The sequence below is a fragment of the Delphinapterus leucas genome, chromosome 1, assembly GCF_059928025.1.
Source record: "Delphinapterus leucas isolate spDelLeu-1000000601 "Yukka" chromosome 1, BTC_Dleu_Yukka2, whole genome shotgun sequence".
Classification (NCBI taxonomy): Eukaryota; Metazoa; Chordata; class Mammalia; order Artiodactyla; family Monodontidae; genus Delphinapterus; species Delphinapterus leucas.
Window position 1 is genome coordinate 102830428 of NC_143129.1, and position 14853 is coordinate 102845280.

The 14853-nt window shown below is 40.7% G+C and overlaps 1 long non-coding RNA gene across 1 annotated transcript in view; it reads left to right on the forward strand.

Moving 5' to 3' along the window:
• Positions 1–14520, forward strand: part of LOC149750700 (uncharacterized) — a 52946-nt gene extending 38426 nt beyond the window's left edge. The window contains exon 2 of the long non-coding RNA XR_016394699.1: positions 1–14520. This exon is cut by the window's left edge and continues 36449 nt beyond it. This is a non-coding gene — a long non-coding RNA (uncharacterized LOC149750700).
• Positions 14521–14853: the final 333 nt, after the last annotated feature.

The window sequence follows — 14853 nt, forward strand, 5'->3', positions numbered from 1 at the left end:
GGCGCTGAGATCAAGATCTCTGGGAGATTTTCGCCGTTTGATATTATGTGGAGCTGGGAGCTCTCTTGTGGACCAGTGTCTTGAGCTTAGCTCTCCCACCTCAGAGGCACATCCCTGACGCCTGGCTGGAGCACCAAGAGCCTTTCATCCACACAGTTTAGAATAAAAGGGAGAAAAAAATAGAAGGAAAGAAAGAAAGAAAGAAAGAAAGAAGATAAAATAAGATAAAGTAAAATAACATTATTAAAATAAAAAATAATTATTAAGAAAACAATTTTAAAAAGAAGAAAAACAAAAATGGACGGACAGAACCCTAGGACAAATGATGAAAGCAAAGCTATACAGACAAAATCACACACAGAAGCATACACATACACACTCACAAAAAGAGAAAAAGGGGGAAAAATAATATATCTTGCTCCCAAAGTCCACCTCCTCAATTTGGGATGATTCGTTGTCTATTCAGGTATTCCACAGATGCAGGGTACATCAAGTTGAATGTGGAGATTTAATTCGCTGCTTCTGAGGCTGCTGGGAGAGATTTCCCTTTCTCGTCTTTGCTCTCACAGCTCCCAGGGGCTCAGCTTTGGATTTGGCTCCGCCTCTGCGTGTAGGTCACCAGAGGGCCTCTGTTTTTCGCTCAGACAGGACGGGGTTAAAGGAGCCGCTGATTCGGGGACTCTGGCTCACTCAGGCGGGAGGGGCACGGAGTGCGGGGCGGGCCTGCGGCGGCAGAGGCCGGAATGACGTTGCACCAGCCTGAGGCGCGCCTTGCGTTCTTCCGGGGCAGTTGTCCCTGGATCCTGGGACCCTGGCAGTGGCGGGCTGCACAGGCTCCCCGGAAGAGAGGTGGGGATAGTGACCTGTGCTCGCACACAGGCTTCTTGGTGGCGGCAGCAACAGCCTTAGCGTCTTATTCCCGTCTCTGGGGTTCGCGCTTTTAGCCGCGGCTCGCGCCCGTCTCTGGAGTTCCTTTAAGCAGCGCTCTTAATCCCCTCTCCTCGCACACCAGGAAACAAAGAGGGAAGAAAAAGTCTCTTGCCTCTTCGGCAGGTCCAGACTTTTCCCCGGACTCCTTCCCGGCTAGCCGTGGTGCACTAGCCACCTGCATGCTGTGTTCACGCAGCCAGTCCTCCCCAGCCCGAGCCTCACCTCCCAGCCCTGCCCGCCCCGGCGGGTGAACAGACAAGCCTCTCGAGCTGGTGAGTGCCAGTCGGCCCTGAACCTCTGTGCGGGAATCTCTCCGCTTTGCCCTCCGCACCCCTGTTACTGTGCTCTCCTCCGCGGCCCTGAAGCTTTCCCCCTCCGCCATCCGCAGTCTCCGCCCGCGAAGGGGTTTCCTGGTGGGTGGAAACGTTTTCTCCTACACGGCTCCCTCCCACTGGTGCAGGTCCCGTCCCTATCCTTTTGTCTCTGTTTATTCTTTTTTCTTTTGCCCTACCCAGGTACGTGGGGGAGTTTCTTGCCTTTTGGGAGGTCTGAGGTCTTCTGCTAGCCTTCAGTAGGTGTTCTGTAGGAGTTGTTCCACGTGTAGATGTATTTCTGGTGTATCTGTGGGGAGGAAGGTGATGTCCGCATCTTACTCTTCCGCCATCTTCCCCTAACTGGATATTTAAATTGTCCAGTTTGCCTCTGTGTGTACTCAGCTGCTTTTTAAACTTGAAAAGTTTGAACTTTCTTTGTTTCTTGTTTTGAAGAATTATTTTGTATTTTTCTCCTCAAATTTGTGATTTTAGTTTAAAGAGTAACTGTAAGTTTTAACATTTGAGTAGTTGGATTTTTTTGCCCTAGATTTGCACAAAGAAATATTGAGTGGGGCCCCTTGTATTTACTAAAATTTTCGCATTCCCTTTTTACTTTCTCCTTAAGTTTGAATCTCAGGTTTTGTTGGTATAGCAAAATAAATAACCTTATATATGTATTGGGATCATATATGCAAATAGAGAAACTGATCATTGAGGAGCTATCCTCCCCATAAAGGAGTCACTGATTACCTAATTCTGCTAGACTCTTGAATTTAGACTCGGGGATTCCTGGTTCTCATATTTAAATCTCAAACACCTGTATTCCCTGAGAAGGTTCAGAGAACAGTTTGGCCATCACAGGAATGAAATTATGGAATTGGGTGTGGAATTGTAAAGGCGTGTCAGTACTACATGGGAGCCCAAGTACGCTGAGTTCTGATCATTTGTTCATTCATCTATCCATACATCACACGTTGGTCAAACATCTGACTATGCAACTGACATTGTGCTATGTTCTAGAGACAGAAATGAATAAGACAATGAGCTCTTTTCAGTGGAGAAGACAGGAGATAGAAGACAAGTAAACTCTGTGTGAAAAGTGCTGGTCACTAAAGTCAGACTCAGGGCAGAGGGAAAACCAGAGTTCAACTAAGTCATCCTAGCAGAGATGACAGCTGAGCCAAGTGTCTGAATCTTTTAGATTTGGACAATTAGGAGTTAATCAAGAGAATGAGTCAGGTTGGAGGGTGGGGAAGCAAAGGGGAAATAGTACAGTCACAGTCCCTGATTTTCTAGATCATCCTAGACAAACTGAATATTCTCCCCAGCTACACATTCCTTAGCAGGTGATAGAATGACTGACTTACCAAGTTGCCCACATACAGGCTTATAAGTCCCGAGTTTATTTTGTAAGGTATGTGGTATTCAAAGACTATATGTATGTATGACCCAGCAATCCCACTACTGGGCATATACCCTGAGAAAACCATAATTCAAAAAGAATCATGTACCACAGTGTTCACTGTAGCCCTATTTACAATAGCCAGGACATGGAAGCAACCGAAGTGTCCATCGACAGATGAATGGATAAAGAAGATGTGGCACATATATACAATGGAATATTACTCAGCCATAAAAAGAAATGAAATTGAGTTATTTGTAATGAGGTGGATGGACCTAGAGTCTGTCATACAGAGTGAAGTAAGTCAGAAAGAGAAAAACAAATACCGTATGCTAACACATATATATGGAGTCTAAAAAAAAAAAAGGTTCTGATGAATCTAGGGGCAGGACAGGAATAAAGACACAGACGTAGAGAATGGACTTGAGGACATGGGGAGGGGGAAGGGTAAGCTGGGACGAAGTGAGAGAGTGGCATGGACATATATACACTACCAAATGTAAAATAGATAGCTAGTGGGAAGCAGCCGCATAGCACAGGGAGATCAGCTCAGTGCTTTGTGTCCACCTAGACGGGTGGGATAGGAGGGTGGGAGGGAGACGCAAGAGGGAGGAGATATGGGGATATATGTATATGTATAGCTGATTCACTTTGTTATACAGCAGAAACTAACACACCATGGTAAAGCAATTATACTCCAATAAAGATGTTAACCGCCCCCCCCAGAACAGACTATACATATGTATACATATATACACACATATAAATGTTTGTCTACATGTATATTTATTAATGTCCTTAACTAATTCACATATATCAAAATCTTGATTTCTTAATTAGAAAGTTAATAAATATAGGTGGTTTTGAATCAGAGAGACATGGGCTTATTTTCCAACTTTTCCACTTACTAGGTGAGTGAACTTGGAAAAATCATTCTGAGAGTCTGTTTCTTCAGGTGTAAACTGATAGTAATTATAGTTCTCATAAAATATTTTGACCAAAGTCAAATGAATATTTAGGTAAAGGTGATAATGGAACATAATAGTTGCTTAATAAACGGCAACTGTTATTATTAAACTTCTTATTGTACAAGTCAATTTCTTAGACAGGTCTATTAAATCTTGCAGGCACATTATTATTTTTTTCAGTGCTTTCACATTTGCTGAATGCATCTTTCTACACATATAACCTAATATTGTGATTGACTTGTTCAGGAGAAAGACCAGAGTCTCATCCTTCTGTGTGAACCAAGAAGTTATCAGATGGGTTCATTTCCAACATGGGGAAACTGAGGCTTAGATGGACTGATTGATTGGGGCAGGGAGCCAGTTCATTAAATGTTAGCATTCTCTGTCCAGCAGTCCTTTCATTTGACTGTCTGTGGAAATCTTGGAAGTCTTGGTCTGATTCTTTGTTATTATGGAAATATGCTAGAAGCTTATCCAATTAGATTGGCTCCTAGTAGAGCCATCACTCTGAAAGCTAGGGTGCGAGCCAGTTATGTTAAAGAAGATTTACATGGCAAAGCAAGAAATGAGCCAGCTGTCAGTGTGTCTACCCTTCAGTCCATTTTACTATTGAGAGTGAAGGCTCTGAGGTTTAGCCTACTGACATTGGATTCCAGACAATAGCAATTCTAACCTGAAGATTTTTAGAAATAAGTGTTTTGAAAGATGCCAAATGAAAGTTTACTTCTAAAATATGTAATCGGTCTCTCTTTGGAGAGATGGATGTTTTGTAAGAGCCAGTGATTATTGCATGCGTTAGGCCTTTAAAAAAGAACCTAAACAAAACAAAACCAAAAAAACCCCAAACATTTTCATTTAGAAGTTTTACTCTATTTTAGCATAGTATGAAAAATCGTTATCTTGTGATTAGATCTGTCATCTTTAGCTCCTTTCCTCTCCAACTCCCCCACCCCCACCCCTCCCTTCTCTCCTCTCTCCTTTCCCCTCTCCTCTTCTCTCTGGTGAGATTCTAACTGTAAGAGTTAGATTGCTTAATGCCTGCCCAGGGCAAAGACCAAAAGAATTGCAGTATGCAGTCATGCAGTGGTGTAGGTGGGGTGAGAATTTAAGAGAACACTAAGTTCCAAGATATATAGTTGCCACAAACAGATTTATAGGACCTCCCTTAGAGCTGGAGGTTAATTAGCGTCCTTATTTCCTGTGAAATGTGAAGTTCTAGAGTATAGTCCAAATAGTGTCAAAGAGAGCTGCCGCTTTATACCCACATCGGTTGTCCAACACCCACTGTTTAAAAAAAAATCCCAGCAACAAAAATATTCCTTTGTATATAGCTAATTTATTTTAAAATTTATTATTGAAGTATGTTGATTTACAATGTATTTATATCTAATTTTAATCTTATAATATAAAAATATTCTTGGAAGAGAAATTTAACAATTTAGCTAAAAATTTCCTTCTAAGTGAAATTCCAAAGAGCAGTCCATTCTGTTCCTGATAGACATTGGAATTGTTAAAAATGAAATCCTAAGCCAATATGGTACCACAATAGTAACCAGCCCTCTAAAGGCAGCCCCTGAATAGGGAAAGAATAGTAATTCAGTTGGGAAAGAAAGGTCAAGCCAGGTGACCATCTCTGGTTAATTTTGTCCAAGGGTTTATTAACTTACTATGGTTTGCCCATTTGACATTTGATTTTTATCAAGCTGTATTCTTATCTCCCTCTTTTAATTACATATCCCTTTCGGAAATGGGTATGAATGAAATAAAAATCATATCATTTTGGGGTGTGGGCAGATTCATTTTCCTTTGTTTTAATTTACCAAATCTGTGTGTGTGTGTGTGAAGAAGCCAGAAATGCATTTTATGATGGCCTCATGAAGTAAGTATTATGTTTCCTGGAGCTATTGAAAGCAGTCAGCTCACTTCCAACAGTGCAATGTAAACACTTTCAATTTTGTGTCAAGCTTTGTGTGATTGCTGGGTCTTCTCCCTCTTTCCACAAATCTACCAAGTACAAATGCATATGCTGACAAATGGAATGCAAACAAATGCTATGCCATGGGTACACAAATGGGTGAAATGCACAGAGAGGCTCTTATATGTCGGTACAAATGGTAGTCCCCAAATGCCAAGTTATTTATAACGAGGAGAAGAGACTTCCTAACATAGGGCTCAAAATAAAGAGGGTTTGTCTACAAAAAAGAATCTGGTGATTCAGTTCTGTGCATTTGTTTATTGACGATCACTTTTTCCCCTTATGTCTTGACATTCCACCAAAGCAAACTGCATGATCTTCCCCTTGGGAACCAATCCAGAGGCTTAGCTTTATTTACAAGTTTCATTATACTAAAGAGCAAAATGTTCTAGCTGATTGAATAGATATCACATGGCAGCCCACTGACTTCTCTATTTGGGAGAAGTATTTGACTCCTAAAGAGAAGTCCTAAATGTTAGCTGATTCACTGTTAGTTTTGTTTTTGTTTTGTATTTACCGTAGCCCAAACCACTGCCTGTGGTTCCTTTCTCCCTCCCTCCCTCCCTTCCTTCTTTTTTTCAGTATGGTGTTTCTCTACTTCAGGGATCCAAGGGAATGGGAAAGACCTAGACTTTTAGGAGTGGAGTGCCCTCATGGGCTGGGGGCTCCAGCATCAAAGATAATTGCAATGACTACTATATCCTTGATGGTCTCCCTGGCTCTCTAGGATGGGTGTGGCCTGGGGAAGATCTTTTAGTACATAGTGGTTATTCCAATATCAAAATGTAAATTCAACACTCTACAGAAATAACATTTTTGAAAAGAGACTAGACTTTTCTAAAGTCACTTTGGTAAGGTATTAGAATAATAGTTGAGAGCCCTTGCTTCTCACAGCAATATTACTGCAGCTTTTATTCCTGTCTCTGCCAATAGCCCTTGGTTCTTTCCACCAAACCAATGAGTGCTAACACATTTGAAGCTTATAGCCAACATTGTGATTCAAGCGGCATGCATAATTAATCCCATATCATGGCCAGTATTACTTTCTCTGTCTCATCCAAAAGTGCACAGAGCTCTTGATTATTACCCGTATCCTCACTACCTAAATAAATTTCATCTGTCCCTTTCCCTTTCTCCTTCCTCCCTTTAACCTCCCTAAGAATTGTTATTATTAGGTGGAACATAACCAAATGGGTCTAGGTATATTTATTAATTTACCACCCCTCAAAGTGTTTAGGTCAATCTGAATGATATATTTAGGGATGAAAACACTTCCCATAGTCTAAATGGGACGTAAGGTTAAGCATTAAAGTTTTACTGAGTGGTCAACTCATGTACGAAAAGAAGTAACCCTTCACCTGAGGCACTAGCTTGAAATCAGTAAGACTTTTGTGGGAATTACAGTCTGCATATCACCTGTGTGTCAGCTGGTGTTGCGTTGGTGCCTCTGTGGTTGGTTGGAAAGATAAATCACTTGGAATGACAAAATCTTGGTTCAAACATGTTGATGGGAATCAAATGATTACTGAAGGTCTTTTGAGATTTAAAACTCTGTTCACAGTGTGAAACTTTTCAATGCTGTACACCTTAGAGAAATGACTGTTGTGGCTTGGTTGTATTCATGCACTCAGCCAGTATTCATTGTGTATTTGCCATGACTTGGGCACTCTACATGAGGCTGGCGACAGGGTTCTGAGCAGATAGACACTGTCTCTGCTCTCCTGAGCCTTAGATTTCAGTGGTGAAAATAGACATGAGAAAAGCAAACACGTAACCACAGTTTTAGATAGTGTTAAGTGCCATAGAGAAAACAAAGCAGGGATTTCAGTAAAGTTACTGGTTATGTGTGGTGGCAGTGGTAGGGCGTTTAGCTAATTTAGACTGAGCAGTCAAGGAAGGTCTCCCTGAGGAGATAATATTTAACTTGTTCCACGTTGAAAACTCAGGGATCGTTTTGAATTAGATTCCTCTTTTCATAGTTCTAGATTTATGAGATTTAGCTGAATACTTATTTGATTTTTATTTGCTCTTTCTCAATTAGCCAAAGCTTTTTGCTGCTGTCATAGAAACATTTAATAAGCTTGCAAATTGACCATAGGGGAGAGTTTGTTTGTTTCCTTTTAAGAATTACCATAAATATCTCACAGCTACTTAAAAAACAAACAAACAAACAAAAACTGCCTCCAGGTAACAGGTGATACTTGTTAAAAAAATAGCCTCATGACTTTAATAGCCAGACTTTAGCTATGAGCATATATTTTTTGAGCAATAATAGATTTTTTTTTCCCCAATGAAAAACCACTTTTCTTTTAGTAACTCTATGTAGTTAAACCCATCCCAACACTGTTGGCCTGAGAGGTATGTCTTTCTGATGGCTTCTCAATCAAAGAAGTGACAAAAGAAGTTATCTCAGTCCTTTCAGAATTTAGCTATGTGAAAAGAGAAGTAATTTAGTAATTCCAGCTATGGTAGAGCCACCAGCCTCCTCAGAAAATGTAACCCACCCAATGTCTTCATTGTCAAATCAGCTTGCTTGACCTTCATTCTTTATGCATTTTAACTAGGTACAAGGGTAATTGGATCCTGGGGTGGATGTTTCAAGACGGATAGCTCCCAGTAGATAGATATTGAGATATTGAAGTACTGGTCAATTATGCCTTACCTTGCTGGTGGGTATCAGTCAGTTGCTGTCCTCAAGGCCCCTCCTGTAATGCTTCAGAAGACATCCATTAGGGATGAGAGCTCTGAGTTTATTTCTACTAGAGGCTTGCCCTGGAAGTCACCCAGTCCTGGTCTTTCTCTCTTAAGGAATTAAGTAAAAATATAGGTCCAAAACAGAAAAACTTTAGAGACCCTTTAAAAAGTTTATGAAAGATAGTATTTGAATGAGACAAAGGTGGTTAACTGTATGGTTCATTTATGACTCATTCATTCACAGATATTTAGAGAGGGAGCATGGCAGAGAGACTTCAGGCTGTGACGCAGGTCTGCCACCTGTGAAAGGAGAGCGGCAAGGAAAGAGGATTGTATAGAAGGAGCTTCAGAGCTCAGTGCAATTTTGAAAGCATCTTAGGTAGGCTGATGGGGAGTTCCTGGGTCAAAGTTGTTTGTTAGAGGAGTCCCACATCAAAACAGCCTGGCTCTAGTTCTCCTACTGCATTTAGTCATTCTGGGAACAGCCAGGAGGAAGCATTGCCTCAGAGTGAACTTTGAGACAGATCTGAAGTGCCCTGTGAGACAGGTTTTCTTGAAGGGAGGTCTGAATGGTGCACCCATGGCCACCATAGACAACATCCAGAATTTTATCTTGAGTGACTCCTGGTCAGAGAGAAACAGGTATGTTTTTGTTTTGTGTATAAATTAAAAGTGTGGTTTTAAATTTGATAAATATGAAGTATCTAAGACATCCACATGGAGGAAGACATACACCAGGATTTACTAGATAGGATCTCAGAGAAGAGGTTGGGCTGGAGAATCAGTTTTGGAGTCATCATATTTTATAGATAGTATTTAAAGCCATGCAAATAGATGAGATCATTTTGGGGAGAGATTGTAGAGAAAGGAGAAAATGTCCAAGACTGAGCTCTATGGAAATCCAATACTGAGAGGCCAGGAACAGGAGGAGAAGCAAGCAAGGGACACTGAGTAGGAACAGCTAGAAAGGTAGGAGGAAAGGCAGGAAAGTGTGCAAGATGAGTGTTAAAGGGGGAGGAAGTGAGACAAGTACATGAAATGCTGCTTTTGGGGCTAAATTAGAAGATGACACAATTGGCAATATGGAAGTCTCCGGTAACTTTCTTTCTTCTGAGTATCATGAGTTCAGAAGACAGTTCAGAATAGGCTAAAGAGAGAATGGAAAATGAGGAACTGGAGTAAATATGTATCTAAAACTCAAGAAATTTGGTGATTTATGGGAGCAGGGAAATAGGGCAGTGGCTGGAAGTGGGTATGGAGAGAAGGAAGTTCTTGTTTTTCATGACTGTAGATATTGGAAGATATTTGTAAGCCAATGGGAATGATCCTATGGAGGGTAAGCAGTTAATTTTGTAAGAGAAAGAAAGGATAGCTAAAGAAGAAAAGTTGCTGGAAAGTTGAGTCTGGGACCCTGAATGCAGATAGAAGGCCTGGCCTTTGCTCGGAGGAGGGAGATGTCATATGTATGGGATATCATTCTTCCCCAGGTGTCTGCAGTGCCTCTCCGCTCAACTTTCTGTTTGTCCAGGGAAGGCTGGAAGGCAGCCTTCATTCTGTTTGGCCATGTGCTCAGCTAGAGACACTATTACCAGGGAAGAAAGAAAAATGGATACGGGAGGACAACTAGGAAAAATCTTTATTAGATTTATTCCTAGGCACCGTATATTTTTGTTGCTTTTGTAAAGGATGTATCTTTTTTTTTTAAGTTACATTCCACAGTTCTCTTTCAAAGCATAGATCTTATCATATCATACCACTTCACTGGCCGCCTTTAACTACACAATAAAGTCCGAACCTCAGCCTGGCAGTCAAAGCCCTTTGCAGTCTGTCCTCATCTACCTGTTCCCATACTTTCCATTTTACTTACTAGTCCCTGCATATGAAATGTACCTATGAAGTCACTCTGTCCTTCCTTTCTTCCCCAGCTTTGAAACTTCTCACCCTTCCAAGGCCTGCTGAAAGGACTCTTCCTCTCTGAAGCCTACCTGGATTTGTAGAACTAATTATTCACTCACATGTGCCTCCATAGCCCATGATACCTGCTTTTATTATACCACTCAATAAATTGCAGTTTCAAATGTATTTGGAAATCTGTGTGCCCATGAAAACATGAGATCTGCAAGTTCCGAAAGTGTTTTAATCATCTGGCAGTACATTTTTATTTAATTCTTTTTCTCCCTTCCTTCCTTTCTTTCTTTCTTTGCTTCTTTCTTCCTTCCGTCCTTCCTTTCTTTCTTTTTCTTATTTTTTAAATTGAAGTATAGTTGGTTTACAATGTTGTGTTAATTTTTGTTGTACAGCAAAAGTGATTCAGTTATACATACATATATATATTCTTTTTAATATTTTTTTTGCATTGTGGTTTATCTCATAAACCATAATGGAAAAGAATATTATTTAATTCTTAGTGTCAAGCTCATAAGATATATTTTTGGAAAATTTTTCTTACAGGCTTATGAAAGCCATTTGATGACATTGGGCCTAATTTTTTCATAAAACGTAATGATAAAGCAATTCTTTTGCATTGGGCCTGAGTATTTGGGTGGAAATTTAGCTGCCCTTGCAACATTACCATTTCTTCTTGGCAGCAAGGACACAGTTCACCCAGAGACAGGAATATATGCCAAAGGGGAAGTACTGGAAGGGGGAAAACATACTTCTCTTGGACACATGTCCATCCTTTCCAATTTGCCTGGCCTGGAAGTGGGTAAATGCAGTGCTGGAGCACACACCTTCAAACCTGTTGGAATCTCTAGCCACCTCTCTCTATATTCCTTAAGTTTTAGAATTATTATGATTAAGCAGTCATTGTGTGCCAGCTACTTCAGTAAGCGCTATGCCATTCTTATCTCATTGACTTCTTACAACAATACTAGAAGAAAGGTAGTTTTATGACTTCCATTGGAAATTGAGACCAAGGGTGATGAGGAGACTTACCCAAAGTCACACACACACAACCTGCAGCAGAATGAGGATTTCAGTCCTTTTCTGCTTGAATTTAGAGACTGAACTTTAAACACTGTGCTCCGAAAACTCTCCTAGGTGTTTGGTCAGCCCATGTCTCTGCTGGGAAGGCCCAAGTTGGAGACGGAGCTGATTTAAGAGAGCCTCATGGTGTATGACAGCACTCTAGGTCAAATCCCAGGAAAGATAAAGCTCCTTTTAATGTTTTCCAAATTTTTCTTCCCTGTAGTCTATTATAATGCTGTCTTCCAGCTGTCCAAAGCCCACCCAAACTCACTCGAAATTTCTTTTTTTTCAAAAACAGCTTTATGGAGATATAATTCGCATACCATATAATTTACCCATTAAAGTGGATTTTTAGTATATTCAGCGTTCATCCATCACCACAATCAATTTTAGGACATTTGTATTACTTCAAAAAGAAACCCATACCCCTTTGCCATCACCCCCAATCTTCTTGTACCCATAGCTCTAGGCAACCACTAATGTACTTTCTGTCTCTATAGATTTGCCTATTCTGAACATTTCCTATAAATGGAAGTGTACAATATATGACCTTTTGTTTCTGACTTTTATTAAGCAAAATGTTTTTCAGGTTCATTCATGTTGTAGCATAATTTGGGACTTTTCTGTGGCCAAATAATATTCCATTGTCTGAACACACCATATCTTATTTATCTATTCATCAGTCGAAGGATATTTCAGTTATTTTCACTTTTTGGCTATTAAAAATAATGTGGATGTGAATATCATTCAAAGTTTCTAGTCCATCTTTTCATTTTTCTACTCAGAACTTCCACTTCCCCATTTCTAAGTCCAGAGCTAGGAGAGCATTAGAACAGTCTAATGATCGTAATTCATACTGAGGGGTAGGTGACTAAGGTACTAAATGCATTTTAAAAGAGGAGCGTTATAACTCAAGTAAGCTTCAAACTAGGGAGATGGTTGCAGGTAGTTCTTTTTGAGAAATGAAGTCTTCCCGGTGCCTTTTTCTTATACTGGCTGCCACCTGTCACTTCTCTTTCCACACCCACAAAATTCCCAAAGAAGCAGTTTAGCAGTCATTTCTGAAAAGCTGCAGATCCTTTCAACAGTTCTGGGTTTAATCCTTTCTCATTTTCTTCCTGTCACATTCTATTTTTCTTCTCTATTATAATTTTTATTTCTGGGTAAAGATTATTATTCTGAATCTTGTCATTACCCATAATTGCAATATCTCCATAATCTCTTCCCACTCTATGACCATTACTTCCTACCTTCTAGCTCCCTCCTTCTAGAACGATGATTCCAACAATTTGATTCCACTTAGATCTGCAACCCACTGATCTTACTACCTTTTCGCTGTCACCCTCCTGATGTCCTTTCTTCACTCTTGACCAAGCTTGAATTCCATTTGCAATCAGTATAGTCACTCTCGTGCATATACCCTCAATTCCCTTGCCTATTTTGGCTTCAGTGTTCTTCCTCGCAAAAGCCACTAAATCCATCTGTCTGTCTATTACACACCTACACCAATCCATCAGAATATGACAAGAAAAACAAAAACGCTTGCCTCACTATATAATTTGCACAGATTTATCCCACTGTAAATTGATGACTGTCTACTTCAGCTGGGCCTCTGTTGCTTTATACTTCATCCTTAATGCTGCCTGGAAATGGTTTCCCTAGTCTATTGGCTTTCCCAGTTTTCTAGCTAATTTTTTCACATCTCTCCTCAAACCTCAAATACCTCCTCCATCATCCTCAATCACAACTGAAAGAAAATTCCCCATCCTCCAACCCCCATTTTTACCCATCTGCAGCAACTGCATCCTTTAGCTCCACCCTCTGCACTTGTTTCTATTGTTTCTCCTTAGAGTGAAGGCTATCTTTCTACTTGTGTGCTAGATCCCACCTTTTACCAGCCAAAGATCGTTGCCCCAACAATTCTCCCCTCTCTCTCCTGCTTCCTCAATTTTTCACTTTCTTGGAACATTATTACCAATATACAAATATGTTGTTTATTATATTTTCTATCTTGAAACAAATAATGAAAACCAAAGCTTTCTACTGACTCCACTATCCTTGCCAGTTACCACTCTACTTCTTTGCTTTCCTTTGCAGCAAAACTCTTTGAAATAGTTGCATCTATCCACCACCTTCTTGAAATCTCCACTAAAAGAGCTAATCAATATAACAAACAATATATCCAAAATGGAATGTCTGATCCTCATGCCTGCAATACTTCTTCTCCATTTGTCTCCATCTCAGTTGATGCCAACACCACCCTTTTCATTGCTCAGAGCCAAATTCCTAGAGGTACCTGATCTTCTCTTTCTCTCTTGCCCCACAGCCAGTCAGAAAATCTCATTTGCCCTACTTTTAAACTCTGTGCTTTATCTGATCAATTCTTATCATCTCTATCATTAGCACCCTGGTGCAAGCCCACTGTTGTCTCTCACCCCCTAGTTGGTCTCCCTGCTTCCATCCTTGCTTCTCATCATTTGTTTCAACAAGGACTGATCCTTGCAAAGCCTAAGTCAGATCATGTCACTTTTCTACATATAACCCACAGCGTAAAAGCCAAAATACTAGTAGTAACAGCCTACACAACCCTGCACGAAGGACCCCTATTAATCTCTGACCTCGTCTTCTATTGCTTTTCCCTTCCTACTCACAGAGCTGATGTGCTCTACCTCAGGACCTTTGCATGGGCCTCTGCCTGGAATCATCTTCCCCTAGAAACCCCCATGGCCAGCTCTTTCAATTGCTGAAAGCCTTTCAAACATCACCTTCTCAATTATATACACCTGAGTCACCCTATTTAAAATTGTATTAAAAAAAATAAAATTGTATAGCATCTCCACCCTGGTTGTCTCACCCTGTTCTGTTTTTGTATAGTGTTTGCCACCTTCTAAAATACAATATATATATAATTTTGCTGTTTTTTATTTTAGTTATTTATTTATTTTTGCTGTACGCGGGCCTCTCACCATTGTGGCCTCTCTTGTTGCGGAGCACAGGCTCCAGACACGCAGGCTCCGCGGCCGTGGCTCACGGGCCCAGCCGCTTGGCGGCATGTAGGATCTTCCCGGACTGGGGCACGAACCTGTGTCCCCTGTATCGGCAGGCGGACTCTCAACCATTGCGCCACCAGGGAGTTGTTGTTTTTTTTTTAACAGCTTTATTGGGGTATAATTGCTTTACAATCGTGTGTTAGTTTCTGCTTTATAACAAAGTGAATCAGTTATACATATACATATGTTCCCACATCTCTTCCCTCTTGCGTCTCCCTCCCTCCCACCCTCCCTATCCCACCGCTCCAGGTGGTCACAAAGCACCGAGCCGATATCCCTGTGCCATGCGGCTGCTTCCCACTAGCTCTCTACCTGACGTTTGTTAGTGTATATATGTCCATGCCTCTCTCTCTCCCTGTCACAGCTCACCCTTCCCCCTCCCCATATCCTCAAGTCCGTTCTCCAGTAGGTCTGTGTCTTTATTCCTGTCTTACCCCTAGGTTCTTCATGACATTTTTTTTTCTTAAATTCCATATATATGTGTTAGCATACGGTATTTGTCTTTTTCTTTCTGACTTACTTCACTCTGTATGACAGACTCTAGGTCTAT